The sequence below is a fragment of the Heterodontus francisci genome, chromosome 10 (assembly GCF_036365525.1).
Source record: "Heterodontus francisci isolate sHetFra1 chromosome 10, sHetFra1.hap1, whole genome shotgun sequence".
Taxonomy (NCBI): Eukaryota; Metazoa; Chordata; class Chondrichthyes; order Heterodontiformes; family Heterodontidae; genus Heterodontus; species Heterodontus francisci.
The window spans coordinates 48,973,501-48,990,162 of NC_090380.1; the positions used below are offsets into that span (position 1 = coordinate 48,973,501).

The 16,662-nt window shown below is 42.4% G+C and overlaps 1 protein-coding gene across 1 annotated transcript in view; it reads right to left on the reverse strand.

Annotated features, from left to right (window-relative positions):
- Window positions 1-964: 964 nt before the first annotated feature.
- Window positions 965-16,662, reverse strand: part of gk (glycerol kinase) — a 146,642-nt gene continuing 130,944 nt past the window's right edge. Inside the window, exon 19 of the mRNA XM_068040567.1 lies at window positions 965-3,460. The gene's annotated coding sequence lies outside the window, so the exon portion shown is untranslated. The remainder of the gene's footprint in view (window positions 3,461-16,662) is intronic.

Sequence of the window (16,662 nt, forward strand, 5' to 3'; positions counted from 1 at the left end):
CTTCTTTCAATTTAGTATAATGTATTCACTGCTCACAATCTGGTCTCCTCTACACTGGGGAGACCAAACGCAGATTAGGTGACCGCTTTGCGGAACACTTCCACTCAGTCCGAAAGCATGACCCTAAACTTCTGGTTGCTGGCCATTTCAACACCACCTCCCCCCCCCCAACCCCGCTCTCCTCTCATGCTCACATCTCTGTCCTGGGATTGCTGCAGTGTCCCAGCAAACATCAACGCAAGCTTGAGGAACAGCATCTCATTTACCGATTAGGCACACTACAGTCTGCCAGACTGAACATTGAATTCAATTTCAGAGCATGACGGGGCCCCCCCCCCCCTTTTTATGTTATTTTTTTCTTTATTTTTTGGTTATTTTATTTTAGTTTGTTTTTTAGTTAGTTTGTTTTTAAATTTTTTTTTTAATGTTTGTGCTTGGAGTGCTTTGTGCTTCACAGTCAATTCACACCATCTCTGTACTAACGCTTTGTCTTTCAGCACACTATTAACATACCTTTTGCCTTTGTTCCATGACCTTCTGGTCAGTTATTCTCTGTGACCTTGTCCCATCAACATCTCTGTTGTTGTCTCTTGCTGCCCCCCCCACCGCCCCCCCCACTTTACATGCTTAAAATCTTTTACATTTTTAATATTTGTCATTTCTGAAGAAGGGTCACTGATCTGAAATGTTAACTCTGTTCTCTCTCCACAGATGCTGCCAGACCTGCTGAGTATTTCCAGCATTTCTTGTTTTTATTTCAGATTTCCAGCATCTGCAGTATTTTGTTTTTAGCTACAGGAGATAGCTCTTCTCTACCAGAAATATTACTTTCTTCAACCATGATAAGCAGCAGTAGAGATTACCGTCAAGAACAACATATACACACAGTATTAAATTAAATCAGTAACACAGAAGTGATGTTATACACCTTTATTAAATTGTTCATGAAATTAATCAGTACAAGCTTTAAATAAAATATTTGTCCATAGAAATCAACATTGTAAATAAAAATCTAGAATCAATTTAACTGTTTAAAATATTTTTCCTCTTATAAAATTGGTTTCCCAATTTTTAGTTACTAGAAAGGTATAGTGCATAAACATCAATTTAAAAAAATCCACGTTCTAATCATTCCTCTAGTTTTCAATTAGATGAGAAAAAGCATGCTATTCACAACTTGTTACATTGTATAACTTTAACTGATCCACTTGAGTGAGGAGGCTCAATTGCCGACTGTCTTATCATGCAGAATAGTGGCTATGAGAAAATTGAAATATAGTTGGAGAATGTTATAGAAGCTTAAGGGATGGCCGTTCTTGCCGTGCTCACTTCCTCCTCTTCAATGGCATTGCAAGGAAGAATTAATCATACTTCAGAAGAATGTGGTTCAGCATGACAAACACGTAAGCACCAAAGGGATATTCAGTGAAATATTCTTATATCAAACTCACCATACTCCTGGAACAGCAGCACCAATTGGATTCATTAAACTCCAATCTGTGCTGAAGAAACAGTGGGGCTAAAAGTAAATCCGTCAATATAAATATTCTATGCATTCTCCTAAAATCTAATCACCCTAGCAAGCAGTAATGTGTAAATCTGAAGTGATGCCAAGGTTCTGGTTTGAGGGGCAACTGGAACAGACTCCTGATGCTAAACTTTTTGGGTTGTTATTGATTGTAGGCTTTTGATTAAATGTTAAGTTTCTGACTCACCCACTAGAACTCTGTGGCTTTGTGAAAAATAGGCAACATGGAAAAAAATAGTTCAATGCTTTGATAGGTTTGCAACTATATTGTAGAGCATAGTGAAGGGCAGAGAATTTATGGAGTTGCCATTATGGCAGCTGTTAAATTGGAAAACACAGGATTTTATTGTAGATATATCTTTATTGGTAGCACATGCATTATGTTTTATGATTGCAAGCAAGATAGAACTTTGCTCTGTTAGGTTTATAACTGTTCAAAAGTTGTAGTAACTTTGATTCAAGATGGATTCCAATCTTTTTAAATCTAAAATGGCTGCTTAGAGACAGAGTCAGCTTAATAGTCGCTTAATGTTTTGATCTGATACAATTTTGGTAGTACAGTTGATAGCCAACATAGGCGTTTTCAGCAATGTCTGTAGTGGTAGGAAACAAGCTTAAGTGTTCCAGATAATATATACTTAACTTTTTTATTAGCACGGCATGGTTTTTTTATGATTGTAGTCTAATCTCAGATAAATATTAAGATAATCTGTGCTTTCATCACATATCAATTTATGATTGTTGCTTCTGCCATGACTGATGAACAGTCCTATACTTCCAAGAGAAATTCATGGTGCACAAGAGAATTAAAACATTCAGTGTTCCTGAGATCTTTGCTGGATTTCTGAATGACTGTTCAGAATAAAGAATAAGAATTAGCTGCTATTATAGGACCTGGAAGAATTATTTGTTGGATTGTTTATAACTGTAAGAAGATTGAAAAAAGGTAAAAAAAAAGGGGGGGGGGGGGGCGAGAGATAGCAGGGGGCAGTGAGAGACAGAGAGGAGAGAGAGGGGGAAGACAGAGAGAGAGAGAGAGAGAGAAAGAGGAGGGAGAGGGATGGACACAGAGATTGGGAGAGAGTGAAAGGAGGGAGAGAGAGAAAAAGGGGGGGGGGAGTGAGAGAAGGGGAGAGAGAGTGGGAGGGAAGAGACAGAGAGGGGAGAGAGTGAAGGGTGAGAGATGGACACAGAGGGAATAAGGATTGACAGATGGACATCTATCTGGATTCTCTGCATTGAAACATTAAGTGTGTGGGCAGATACTGACTTGTTCAAGAAAAAACAATGCCAGGTACTCACTAATTAGGTAGTAATGTGTTTTAAATTGGGTTGTGTTTTGATGATATTTGGTTAGCTATACACTTTACATACAAATTAATTGCCCTCATATCCGTGGCTGAATCAATAACTTTGTCAAATGTCTGTGGCGCAACACATTGGTGCCTATCCCTGGTGGGGCAAGAAAGTGATCTACAGTTGCAGTTCAACCACTACCATTCACCAGATTTTGGAGGGAACCAGGTACTAAAGCAATCAGTGAATGACATCACAGTTTCAGTGTGCAAAATAGCAAGTCCTGGACTTTAAATGTTAGACAGTACATTTGATAACTCCACCAAGGTTTCTTTTAATCTGCTTCATCTCATTTTTCACAGAAATTCTTGTGTTTACAGATTTTTTTCTGTATTATGCTGAGATTTAAGTACCTGCAATTATATTTCTGTATTTTGATAATACCTGAAAGTCACTTTCAATTAGTGCTGTAATTATCACAATGCATACAATTAATAAGGAAACTGTACATTGGAAGTCCTCTAAAAAGTGTAGAATTCCCAGGCTTTTCTAGCCAATCAGGAGGCACAAGTTCACAAAGCACTAAACGGGATCTTGCTATCCTTTTACATGACTTCAATCAGCTTTCAACAATGCCTAGAAAGAAAAAAAAAATGTAGTGAATTACACTGTCAATGTTTTTGGTCTGCCAGATGACTGACAAATGTGGAAATCCATCATTGTGCTCAGGAGTCCCCAAATCAAGCCAAGAAATCTATATCAGAATTTTGTAAGCACAATATGAAATCTGCATGCCTTCTCCATTGTGGCTCATCCCACAAATCCAAATCCTGAGTATTCTGGAGCAGACTGCCAACAGAAAATACTTAAGGATTTGCAAGTGCACACTGAGCGATGACTAGAGTTTAACCAACAAAAACCATGTCAATTCACCAGCAGCACAATGGTAAGGTTAAGACTACACCTGCCTGTTGAGGCAATGATTTGCAGAGTTGTCTGAAGCCCAGTAGAAGAATTACTGGCCTAAGTGACATGTTTTCCCCTCCAAGTCCCATTAATGTAAAGCAGTCCAGTTAATTAACACCGTTCTGGAACATTACAGAACTCCCTAGCTAAGCTCACGATTATCCAGTTCATCAGAAGGTTTACTCCATTTACTGATGGGTGGGATGCAAAGTTCTGCAGCAATTATGTGCTCTCTGGAACCCAACCATGATGGGCAGTAAACCTTGGATATAGGACCATATGTTTCCATAACAGATCTTTGGACAACATCTTTCAGCAGCCATCATCCAAGCCTTTTTAGTTTTAAATACTCTTCCCTCCTTCTAGGACACAAGCATTTTGTGCTACAATAAAGTGTGAACGATAGCAGATGCACCCACACAACAGACAACACAAAAATGAAATACAGAAATATTAAAAAGTCAGGAATCAAGATCCAAAAATATTAAAAGACCCCTATATGTGTATCACACACTGCAAACTTGAGCAGAAACTAATTATTTCATATCCCCCTTACTGAATGCAAGATCTGGTTCACTTTGTAAATAGTGATCGTCAGCATTACCACAAAGATTCAAAGCGAGATAGCCATTCCTCCAGTGCATTAATAGTTGATTGCTGCTAAAGATGTATCACATAGCCAATTTCATTTACTGTGACTTGAATGTGGCTCTTCACCGGAAATAATTTGCACCTTACTAATCTATTGGTAGACATCCTGAATGGATGTTTGATTCAGTAAGCTTTTAAGATGCCATTCATGTGGGTTGTGCCTTGCATGTAATGCTTCTTGTCCTAATCATGCCACTTTTGATTCCATCATGGGAGTTTTGGTGCCTTCCCAGAAAAGGAAATTTACATACTAAGACACCATCTCGTATTTTACTGCCGGGAAGTTAAGCAGAGCCATATGCAAACATCTGTAGAACCTGGTCGGCCCATCTGATCTAGAAAAGCCTTTACTGGTTACCATAGGTTTTTTTTTTAAAAAACAGTTTTAGCTGATCACTTGGGAGCAATAGAATAAAGGTCCTGAATGAAATATGAACTGGAACTCAGAATTATTTGTCCTTCTATTAAATGTTTGCCCATGAATATCAGCAACAATAATTTCTGAGGTTTTGTCTCAAAATTAATCACTGATGTAATAATTCTTTATGATGGTAGCTGTCACAGAGACTTATTATTTTAATCAGAAGATGGCTGCCACTATGTCTTTGCCTTGTGCAACTTACCATCTTCTGCCATCTCCCAAGGCCTTAAGCAAGCAAAATAATTTATGTATATTTAGTGTATTCTCGATTCTTCTTCTTCTTTGGCCTCCTTGTCCGAGAGACAATGGGTAAGCGCCTGGAGGTGGTCAGTGGTTTGTGAAGCAGCACCTGGAGTGGCTATAAAGGCCAATTCTAGAGTGACAGACTCTTCCACAGGTGCTGCACATAAAATTGGTTGTTGGGGCTGTTACACAGTTGGCTCTCCCCTTGCGCTTCTGTCTTTTTTCCTGCCAACTGCACAGTCTCTCTTTGACTCGCCATGCTTTAGCCCCGCCTTTATGGTTGTCCGCCAGCTCTGGCGATCGCTGGCAACTGACTCCCACGACTTGTGATCAATGTCACAGGACTTCATGTCGCGTTTGCAGATGTCTTTAAAGCGGAGACAAGGACAGCCGGTGGGTCTGATACTAGTGACGAGCTCGCTGTACAATGTGTCCTTGGGGATCCTGCCATCTTCCATGCGGCTCACATAGCCAAGCCATCTCAGGCGCCGCTGGCTTAGTAGGGTGTATATGCTGGGAATGTTGGCCGCCTCGAGGACTTCTGTGTTGGAGATACGGTCCTGCCACCTGATGCCAAGTATTCTCCGGAGGCAGCGAAGATGGAATGAATTGAGACGCCGCTCTTGGCTGACGTACGTTGTCCAGGCCTCGCTGCCGTAGAGCAAGGTACTGAGGACACAGGCTTGATACACTTGGACTTTTGTGTTCTGTGTCAGTGCGCCATTTTCCCACACTCTCTTGGCCAGTCTGGACAAAGCAGAGGAAGCCTTCCCATGCGCTTGTTGAATTCTGCATCGAGAGACAGGTTACTGGTGATAGTTGAGCCTAGGTAGGTGAACTCTTGAACCACTTCCAGAGTGTGGTCGCCAATATTTATGGATGTGGCATTTCTGACGTCCTGTCCCATGATGTTCGTTTTCTTGAGGCTGATGGTTAGGCCAAATTCGGTGCAGGCAACCACAATCCTGTCGATGAGTCTCTGCAGACACTCTTCAGTGTGAGATGTTAATGCAGCTTCGTCAGCAAAGAGGAGTTCCCTGATGAGGACTCTCCGAACTTTGGTCTTCGCTCTTAGACGGGCAAGGTTGAACAACCTGCCACCTGATCTTGTGTGGAGGAAAATTCCTTCTTCTGAAGACTTGAACGCATGTGAGAGAAGCCGGGAGAAGATCCCAAACAGTGTGGGTGCAAGAACACAGCCGTTTCACGCTACTCAGGATAGGAAAGGGGTCTGATGAGGCGCCGCTATGCTGAATTGTGCCTTTCATATTGTCATGGAATGAGGTGATGATACTTAGTAGCTTTGGTGGGCATCCAATCTTTTCTAGTAATCTGAAGAGACCACGTCTGCTGACAATGTCAAAGGCTTTGGTGAGATCAATGAAAGCAACGTAGAGGGGCATCTGTTGTTCATGGCATTTCTCCTGTAGCTGGCGAAGGGAGAACAGCATGTCAATGGTGGATCTCTCTGCTCAAAAGCCACACTGTGCCTCAGGGTAGACACGCTCAGCCAGTTTCTGGAGCCTGTTTAAAGTGACTCGAGCGAAGACTTTCTCCACTATGCTGAGCAGTGAGATTCCACGGTAGTTGTTGCAGTCACCGCGGCTAACCTTGTTCTTATAGAGGGTGATGATATTGGCATCGCGCATGTCCTGTGGTACTGCTCCTTCGTCCCAGCACAGGCAAAGCAGTTCGTAGAGTGCTGAAAGTATAGCAGGCTTGGCACTCTTGATGATTTCAGGGGTAATGCCGTCCTTTCCAGGGGCTTTTCCGCTGGCTAGAGAATCAATGGCATCACTGAGTTCCGATTTTGTTGGCTGTACGTGCAGCTCATATATATATGCTGTCAAAAAGTGGGCATACTTTTACCTCCAAAAATAAAAGTTTTATGCTTAGTCTATCCTTCGCTTCAGCCTTGCTTCACACTCATGCATGCAGTTTTTAACAAATCTGAGAGTTTTAGTTTAGTTTTCTATGTCTGGTTTACACTTTAAGCAAACACTGTCCTTGGAGTATATTCAAGTCGAAGTGTCCTAAATTATGTTTTCATTTAACATTTCACTTATAAATACTGCTGAGCACTAGAACTTACCAGTGTTTGGCTTAAAAAGAAACTCATTGCTTCTGATTCGTACATGAACAGGATTGCTAGGATACTCAATGAAATGTAGCAGAAATGTTCCGTATGGACTTCCCCCATATTCATATTGTATCTAGCTATTTAAAACAACAAAATCTGCTGTGTTGAAAGGCAAATTGTCAAAAAGGTAGGCTCATTATCTTAACATAGGGATAAAAATGCCAGAGATTTTCCTGATCTCCAGCAAATGAGTGGAATCTCTGGACAAATGGCAGAAACAGCCATTAACTGTCAGAAATTGTGAAAATCCAAAGAGTCTGAGGTAAGCTACCCAAAAGTCCAATAATATTCATAATAATTGTTCCAATATTTACTTAATTAAATTTACTTATATTAGCTGTACTGTACAACAAATACAAGGCAACAACTGACTAGCTAATGTGGAGGAATCTGTTAATCATGGTTAATCCATAGAAGAACATAGGAGCAGGAATAGGCCATTTAGCCCCTTGGCCTGTTCCACCATTCAATGAGATCATGGCTGATCCGTGACTTAACTCCATATATCCACCTTTGCTGCACATCCCTCAATACCGTTGGTTAACAAAAATCTATGAATACCAGATTTATAATCAAGAATTGACCTAGCATCAACTGCCATTTGCAGATCAGAGTTTCAAGCTACTACCACCCTGAGCATGTGGAAGTGTTCCCTAATTTCACTCCTGAAAGATCTGACTCTAATTTTTAGGCTATGTCCCCATGTCCTACACTTGCCACCAGCAGAAATAGCTTCTCTATCTAACCCATCAGTTCCCATTAACACGTTGAAAACCTCAACCAAAATCATTCTTTAACCTTCAAAATGTCAGGGAATACAACTGTAGTTTGTGTAATCTCTCCTTGTAATTTAACTCTTGGAGTCCATATATCATTCCGCAAAATCTACGCTGCACTCCCTCCAACACCAATATATCCATAAGATGTGGTGCTCAGAACTGAACATAGTACTCATGGTGTGCTCTGACCAGGGCTTTGAATAGCTGTAGCATAACTTCTACCCTCTATATCTAGAGGACTAGAATACAAAAGACTAATTCCATTAGAACACAGAACATAGAACAGTACAGCACAGTACAGGCCCTTTGGCCCACGATGTTGTGCTGAACCTTTAACCTACTCTAAGATCAAACTAACTACCTACCCTTCATTCTACTATCATCCATGTACCTATCCAAGAGTTGCTTAAATGTCCCTAATGTATCTGCTTCTACCACCACGGCTGGTAGCGCATTCCACGCACCCACCACTCTCTGTGTAAAGAACCTACCTCTGACATCTCCCAGAAACCTTCCTCCAATCACCTTAAAATTATGCCCCCTGGTGATCGCCCTTTCCACCCTGGGAAAAAGTCTCTGGCTATCCACTCTATCTATGCCTCTCATCATCTTGTACCCCTCTATCAAGTCACCTCTCATCCTTCTTCGCTCCAATGAGAAAAGCCCTAGCTCCCTCAATCTTTCTTCATAAGACATGCCCTCCAGTCCAGGCAGCATCCTGGTAAATCTCCTCTGCACCCTCTCTAAAGCTTCCACATCCTTCCTATAATGAGGCGACCAGAACTAAACACAATATTCCAAGTGTGGTCAAACCAGGGCCTTATAGAGCTGCAGCATAACCTCGCGGCTCTTAAACTCAATCCCCCTGTTAATGAAAGCCAACACACCATACGCCTTCTTAACAACCCTATCAACTTGGGTGGCAAATTTGAGCGATCTATGGACATGGACCCCAAGATCCCTCTGTTCCTCCACACTACCAAGAATCCTGTCTTTAAGCCTGTATTCTGCATTCAAATTCGACTTTCCAAAATGAATCACTTCACACTTTTCCAGGTTGAACTCCATCTGCCACTTCTCAGCCCAGCTCTGCATCCTGTCAATGTCCCGTTGCATCCTACAACAGCCTTCCACACTATCCACAACTCCAGCAACCTTCGTGTCATCGGCAAACTTGCTAACCCAGCCTTCCACTTCCTCATCCAAGTCATTTATAAAAATCACAAAGAGCAGAGGTCCCAGAACAGATCCCTGCGGAACACCACTGGTCACCGAGCTCCATGCTGAATACTTTCCATCTACTACCACCCTCTGTCTTCTATGGGCCAGCCAATTTTGTATCCAGACAGCCAACTTTCCCTGTATCCCATACCTCCTCACTTTCTGAATGAGCCTACCATGGGGAACCTTATCAAACGCCTTGCTAAAATCCATATACACCACATCCACTGCTCTTCCTTCATCAATGTGTTTTGTCACATCTTCAAATAATTCAATAAGGCTTGTGAGGCATGACCTGCTCCTCACAAAGCCATGCTGACTGTCTCTAATCAAACCATGCTTTTCCAAATAATCATAAATCCTGTCTCTCAGAATCCTCTCCAATAATTTGCCCACTACCGACATAAGACTGACTGGTCTATAATTCCCAGGGTTATCCCTATTCCCTTTCTTGAACAAGGGAACAACATTTGCCACCCTCCAATCATCCGGTACTACTCCAGTGGACAGTGAGGATGCAAAGATCATCGCCAAAGGAGCAGCAATCTCTTCCCTCGCTTCCCGTAATATCCTTGGGTATATCCCATCTGACCCCGGGGACGTATCTGTCCTCACATCATTCAAAATTTCCAGCACATCCTCCCTCTTAACATCAACCTGTTCGAGCATATCAGCCTATTCCACGCTGTCCTCACAAACGACCAGGTCCCTCTCACTAGTGAATACTGAAGCAAAGCATTCATTTAGGACCTCCCCTACCTCCTCCGACTCCAGGCAGAAGTTCCCTCCACTATCCCTGATCGGCCCTACCCTCATTCTGGCCATCCTCTTGTTCCTCACGTAAGTGGAGAACGCCTTGGGATTTTCCGTAATCCTAACCGCCAAGACTTTTTCATGTCCCCTTCTAGCTCTCCTAAGTCCATTCTTCAGTTCCTTCCTGGCTACCTTGTAACCCTCTAGAGCCCTGTCTGATCCTTGCTTCCTCAACCTTCAGTAAGCTTCCTCCTTCCTCTTGACCAGCTGTTCCATATCTCTTGTCATCCTTCACCCTACCATCCCTTCCTTGCCTCATCGGGACAAACCTATCCAGCAGTCGCAGCAAGTGCTCCCTAAACAACCTCCACATTTCTGTCGTGCATTTCCCTGAGAACATCTGTTCCCAGTTTATGCTCCCCAGTTCCTGCCTAATAGCATTGTAATTCCCCCTCCCCCAATTAAATATTTTCCCATCCTGTCTGCTCCTGTCCCTCTCCATGACTATAGTAAAGGTCAGGAAGTTGTGATCACTATCACCGAAATGCTCTCCCACCGAGAGATCTGCCACCTGGCCTGGTTCGTTGCCAAGCACCAAGTCCAACATAGCCTCCCCTCTAGTCGGCCTATCTACATATTGAGTCAGGAAACCTTCCTGGACACACCTGACAAAAACTGCTCCATCCAAACTATTTGCACTAAGGAGGTTCCAATCAATATTAGGGAAGTTGAAGTCACCCATGACAACAACCCTGTTACTTCTGCACCTTTCCAAAACCTGCCTCCCAATCTGTTCCTCCGTGTCTCTGTTGCTATTGGGGGGTCTATAGAAAACACCCAACAAAGTGACTGCTCCTTTCCTGTTTCTGACTTCCACCCATACTGACTCAGTAGACAAACCCTCCTCGACGACCTCCCATTCTGCAGCTGTGATACTATCCTTGATTAGCAATGCCACTCCCCCACCTCTTTTACCTCCCTCCCTATTCCTTTTGAAACATCTAAACCCCGGAACATCCAACATCCATTCCTGCCCCTGTGATATCCAAGTCTCCGTAATGGCCACAACATCGTAGCTCCAAGTACTGATCCATGCTCTAAGTTCATCACCCTTATTTCTGACACTTCTTGCGTTAAAATAGACACACTTCAACCCATCATACTGGCTGCAACTTTGTTGTGTCAATTGTCTAACCTTCCTCACAGACTCTCTGCACTCGGTATCTGCCTGTTCAACAGCTACCCCATCCACTGATCCGTAGCTCCGGTTCCCATCCCCCTGCCAAACTAGTTTAAACCCTCCCGAAGAGCTCTAGCAAACCTCCCGCCCAGGATATTGGTGCCCCTCCAGTTCAGATGCAACCCGTCCTTCTTGTACAGGTCCCACCTTCCCCAGAAGGTATCCCAATGATCCACATATCTGAATCCCTCCCTGCTACACCAGTTCTGTAGCCACGTATTCAGCTGCACTCGCTCCCTGTTTCTAGCCTCACTAGCACGTGGCACCAGTAACAATCCTGAGATTACTACTCTGCTCGTCCTGCCTTTCAGCTTCCAACCAAACTCCCTATATTCACTTTTCAGGTCCTCATCCCTTTTCCTTGCTATGTCATTGGTACCGATATGTACCACGACCTCTGGCTGCTCCCCCTCCCCCTTAAGAATCCTGGAGACTCGATCCGAGACATCCCTGACCCTGGCACCCGGGAGGCAACATACCATCCGGGAGTCTCATTCGCGACCACAGCCTTTTTGATTATTTTGTACCTGTCCGTGACAACTTAATGATCTATGTACATGGATTTCTAAGTTTCTTTGAACTGCCATTGTTTCTAACTTCTTACTATTTATACAGAATCCTGTTCTTTTTTAGGTCCAATGTGGATGACCTGATACTTACCTGCACTGAAATCTATTTGCCACTGTCTTGGTCATTCATTATTAATATCATGGAAGCAAATCCTCAGCCCCAGGGCATTGCTGCAGGAGCTCCTCAGGGTAGTGTCCAAGGCCCAACCATCCAGCTGCTTCATCAATGACCTTCCCTCCATTATAAGGTCAGAAGTGGGGATGTTCGTTGATGATCGCAGTGTTCAGTATCATTCACGACTCTTCAGATACTGAAGTAGTCTGTGCAAGTGTGCAGCAAGACCTGGACAATATTCAGGCCTGGCCTAATAATTGGCAAGTAACATTCACACCACAAGTGCCTGGCAATGACCATCTCCAACATGAGAGAATCTAACCATGTGATGGCATATTCTCCAGTTGCCTTAATGTGTGCAGTTCCAACAAAACTCAAGAATCTTGACACGATCTCGGATGAAGCAGTCTGCTTGAACGGCACCCCATCCACCTACTTAAACATTCATTCCCTCCACGACCGACGCACAGTGGCAGCAGTGTGTACCATATCCAAGATGCACTGCTGCAACTCGCCAAGCCTCCTTCAACAGTACCTTCCAAACCTGCGACCTCTAGCACCTAGGAGAGGGACAGGCGCATGAACACTATCACCAGCAAGTTCCACTCCAAGTCACACACCATACTGACTTGGAACTATATTGCCATTTCTTTGCTGTCGCTGGATCAAAAACCTGGAACTTGCTTCCCAACAGCACTGTGGGTGCACTTGCACCAGATGGACTGCAGCGGTTCAAGAAGGCGGGTCACCACATTCTCGAGGGCAATTAGGGACAGGCACAAATGCTGACCTCGCTAGCGATGCTCACATCCCATGAAATAAAAACTCTAATTTTATGCTTCCATCTTCAGGCTTACTTTTTTAAAAATTCGTTCCTGGGATGTGGGTGTTACTGGCTCGGCCAGCATTTATTGCCCATCCCTAATTGCCCTCGCGAAGGTTGGTGGTAAAGGAAGAGCATGTTTGTGGATGGGGTGCTAATCAAGCTTTGTCCTGGATGGTGTCGAGCTTAGAGTGTTGTTGGAGCTGCAGCCATCCAGGCATGTGGAGAGTATTCCATCACACTCCTGACTTGTAACTTGCAGATGGTGGACAGGCTTTGGGGAGTCTGGAGTTATTCAACGCAGGATTCCTAGCCTCTGACCAGCTCTTGCAGCCACGGTATGCCGTCTATCTTTGGATCAACAACAAACTTGGTTGTGTGGCTTTCTATCCCATCATCTAAGTTTTTAATAAATATGGTGAATAGTTAAGGCAACAACACAGATCCCTGTGGGCACCACATCTTGCCAATTAGAGTACCTGCCCATTATCCTTACTCTCTGTTTCCTGGCTATAGAAGATTTAGCAATTTAAATAACTAGGTTGGACCATTTTCTGATGAGAGAAATTTATTCAACTTTTGATTTTTTTTGTATGAACAGCGGCTATCTACATGTATGCTCATTATGTGTGGTCCATGTTCTTGAGAAGTGATCAAGGTAATAAAAGTCAGCAATGTTCGACTGCAGGATAAAAAGAAATCTGCAGTTAATTACCAGCAAATTCTCTCTTTGTATATCATCTGTAAAGGAGACTTTATACTTTTAATGAATGAGTTTAAATTTTAAGTTTTAATTCACTCCATAACCAGCTACTTGGTAGTGCGAGAACATAGCCCAAAGGATTTCATACTTCCAAATTTTCCTCCATTTATTGATATGCTCGATCTCCACATATTAGCCCTTATTTCACTGTCAGCGGTGAAATGATGGCACTCGCCACTGATCTCAAAGAAAGCTGCCCACAAAGATCTAGCGACCTCTGTGGAATGGATAGTTCCCTTTCCCTATATTAGTTTAATTGTGGCACCAAATTTAAGAGACTTCCAGGCATCCAGCAAGTGATGTCATCAAGCAATCAAGCAGGCTAACAAATCAGGAAATAAAATACACTGATTATCATTCATTTAAAAAATAAATAAATTAAAAAATAAAGATCAAGACACACAGAAGCTGAAATATCTCACAAACTTTAAAAATATAATTTTATTAAAAACCTAAGTATTTTATCAGAATGTAAAAATTGGACATTCTACAAATATAAAGTTAGTTTTCAGGGCCAGAGAGGTTGGTCACTAATGGTCACTGTTAAAAACCCAGTTTCACCTCATTCAATAAGGCGTAACTTTTCTGGGGGGTTTCTACAGTGATATTACAGTATAAAAGGGAAGTCCATGTCAGTTGAAGTGATTTCTAAAGACTTCAACAGCATACCCCATCAAGGAGCAGGGGATCACTGATAGAAACTTCTGTATGTATAGATGCCAGAATTTGCTGTCAGTTTTACATTTGTATGATGATGCATGCTGCCAATTTTTCCATCATTATGACTACAAACTGCATACTTAGGTTTGAACAATGTGCTTTGTGGGGAATTATAGCTACCACATCTTGCCATTCTAATAGCTTAGCTCGTAGGAGCACCAGAAAACTGCACACAGCTTTAATAAAAAGACATGACCTGGAATGATAAAGGCCACTTGACTTTCAGGCTGGTTGTTCCAACTGCAAGTTTATTTTCTGGAACCACGTGCACAAAATAGACAGTGTCCATCTGCTCTACCAAATAATACTTTATAAATTACATCACCCATTCAAGGCAATGACTCTCATTCTGTTATATTGCCAAGTAGCTATTATTTGTATATTGCTGAGGTGCAAGTAGGAAAAGTGCAAAAATAACCCTAGCTAAATACACATCAATGTGTGAATGAATGGAAGAAAATTCAACAACATGGTCTGGCAATTCAATGTATGTAAATTAAGAAATAATAACATTTCAGGACGCAAGATTTCTCACTGGATTCAAAACTGTTATCCGTAGCCCCAAATCCAAACTGAAATTATCCACAATTCATTAATGAGAATTACACAGAATTTGCAGCACAGAAACAGGCAATTCGGCTCAACTGATCTATACTAGTTTGTTCAGTTTGCTTACCCACTGTTTTTTTCAGTTTTTTTTTCAGGTTTGCACTTGCTGCTGTTCAATATTCAGTATATTCACACCTAATCTGTACTAATGCTTTGTCTTTCAACACACCATTAACATATTGTTTGCCTTTGCTCCGTGATCTTTTGGTCAGCTATGTGGCCTGGTCCAATCTGCACCTTCTCCTTTGTTATCTCTTGCCCCACCCCCACCTCACTTGCTTATAATCTGTGACTTTTCTAATATTTGTCAGTTCCGAAGAAGGGTCACTGACCCGAAACGTTAACTCTGCTTCCCTTTCCACAGATGCTGCCAGACCTGCTGAGTGATTCAAGCATTTCTTGTTTTTGTTTCCGATTTCCAGCATCCGCAGTATTTTGCTTTTATGATCTATGCTAGTGTTTATATTCCACATGAGACTCCTTCCAGGCTACTTCATCTAACCCTATTCAGCATACCCTTATATTCCTTCCTCCCTCATGGACTTATCTAGCTCTCCTTTAAATCCATCTATGCTATTCACCTCAACTACTCCATGTAATAGCACGTTGCACATTCTAACAACTCTCTGGGTAAAGGTGTTTCTCTACAAGTGGAAACATCTTTGCTACTTCTATCCTATCACAAAACTAGGTGGGATTGCAAGTTGTGAGGAAGATGCAAGGAGGCTTCAAGAGGACTTGGACAGGCTAAGTGAATGGTCAAGAACCTGGTCGATGGAATATAATGTGAATAAGTGTGAAGTTATCCACTGTGGCAGAAAAAGCAGAAAGGCGGAGTATTTCTTAAATGGTGAGAGGTTGGGAAGTGTTGATGTCCAAAGGGATCTGGGTGTCCTTGTTCATGATAAAAGCTAGCATGCAGGTGCAGCACGCAACTTAGGAAGACAAATTGTATGTTGGGTTTCATCGCAACGGGTTTTGAGTACAGGAGTAAAAAGGTCTTGCTGCAATTTAGTCTTGGTGAGACTGCACCTGGAGTATTGTGTACAGTTTTGGTCTCCTTATCTAAGGAAGGATATATTTGCCATAGAGGGAGTGCAACATAGGTTCAGCAGACTAATCCCTGGGCTGGCGGGATTGTCTAATGAGGAGATATTGAGGAAACTCGGCCTGTATTCTCTAGAGTTTCAAAGAATGAGAGGTGATCTCATTGGAACTTACAAAATTTTTCCAGGGCATGAAAGTGGATGTAGATAGGATGTTTCCCCTGGCTGGTGAATCTGGAACCAGGGGACATAGTCGCAAAATAAGGGGTAGGCAATTTAAGACTGAGATGAGGAGGAATTTCTTCACTCAGCGGTGGTGAATCTTCATAATTCTCTACCCAGAGGGCTGTGGAAGCTCAATCACTGAGCACGTTCAAGACAGAAATCGATAGATATCCGGAAACTAATGACAGAGATAAGAGGATAGCATGGGAAAGTGGCATTGAGGTAGATGATCAGCCATAATCTAATTGAATGGCAGAACAGGCTCAATGGGCTGAATGGCCTACTCCTGTTCCTATCAAATCCATTCTTAATTTTAAAGTGCTCTATTACATTATTGGAGCCTTTTTTTCGAAAGAGAGCTCCAACCTGTTCAGCTTTTTCTATGGTTGTAATCTCTTAGGTAAATATTTTTTGAACCTTCTCTGGTGCCTCGATATCCTTTTTGTAATTTGGAGACCAGAATTCTACACTGTGGTATCAAGTGGCCTAACCAAGATTCTATACAAATTTAACATAACTTTGCTGCTTTTCAATTCCATTCCTCTAGAAATGAA